Source organism: Geospiza fortis, unplaced genomic scaffold (genome assembly GCF_000277835.1).
Source record: "Geospiza fortis unplaced genomic scaffold, GeoFor_1.0 scaffold1039, whole genome shotgun sequence".
NCBI lineage: Eukaryota > Metazoa > Chordata > Aves > Passeriformes > Thraupidae > Geospiza > Geospiza fortis.
Window position 1 is genome coordinate 93,408 of NW_005054733.1, and position 1,242 is coordinate 94,649.

The 1,242-nt window shown below is 44.8% G+C and overlaps 1 protein-coding gene across 1 annotated transcript in view; it reads left to right on the top strand.

Moving 5' to 3' along the window:
* The window catches only part of SUGP2 (SURP and G-patch domain containing 2), an 18,027-nt gene that overhangs the window by 14,490 nt on the left and 2,295 nt on the right, over positions 1 to 1,242 (top strand).

Below are 1,242 nucleotides of genomic sequence, written 5' to 3' on the forward strand. Positions count from 1 at the left end.
TTTTTTTTTCCCTGTTTATTTCTTTTTTCCCTCCCTTTTCCCTCCCTTTTCCCTCCCTTTTCCCTCCCTTTTCCCTCCCTTTTCTCTCATTTTTTTCTCTTTCTCCCTCTCTTTCTCCCTCTTTTTCCCTCTCTTTTCCCCTCCTTTTTTCTTCTTTTCTCTCCTTTTTTCTCTTTATTTCCCTTTTCCCCTCCCTTTTCCCTCCTTTTTTCCTTTTCCCTCCTTTTTTTCTCTTTATTTCTTTTTCCCTCTCCTTTTCCCTCCCTTTTCCCTCCCTTTTTCCTCTTTTCTCTCATTTTTTTTCTCTTTATTTCTGCTTTGTCCCATTTCCCTTTTTCCCCTTTTCCTCTCTGTTTCTCTCATTCCAGCTCCAGCTCTCTTCCATGAAGACCCCAGGGCCCCTCCCCTCCCTCCCGCGCTCTCTCTGCTGCGTTCGCTCGGATTTGCCCTGGGATCCCAAAATTCACAGTTTCCACCCCAAATTCTGCATCTTCCATCCCCAAATCTCAGATTTTCCACCCCAAATTCGGGATTTTCCACCCCAAATCTCAGATTTTCCCTGGAATTCCACCCCAAATTCCAGATTTTCCACCCCAAATTCCAGATTTTCCATCCCAAATTTCAGATTTTTCCCTGGAATTCCATCCCAAATTCAGGATTTTCCACCCCAAATCTCAGATTTTTCCCTGGAATTCCATCCCAAGTTCCAGATTTTCCATCCCAAATTTTGGATTTTCCCTGCAATTCCATCCCAAACTCTCCGTTTTCCCTGAAATTCCGTCCCCAATTTTGGATTTTCCACTCCAAACTCTGGAGTTCCCCTGGGATCCACCCCAAGTTCGGGATCTTCCACTCCAAATTCTGGATTTCCCCTGGAATTCCACCCAAACTTTGGATTTTCCCTGGAATTCCCTCCCAAATTCGGGATTTTCCCTCCCAAATTCTGAATTTTCCCTGGAATTCCATCCCAAATTCCAGACTTTCCCTCCCAAATTCCAGACTTTCCCTCCCAAATTCCAGATTTTCCCTCCCAAATTTTGGATTTCCCCTGGAATTCCACCCAAACTTTGGATTTTCCCTCCCAAATTTTGGATTTTCCCTCCCAAATTCCGGATTTTCCCTGGAATCCCACCCCAGATTCCCTCCTTTCCCTGCAGTTTCCATCCCAAGAGAGGGAAAATGAGGATTTTCCCCCCATTTTGGTGTCAGTTTCCCTTTGGTGGAATAAAAATAGAGCTGGAC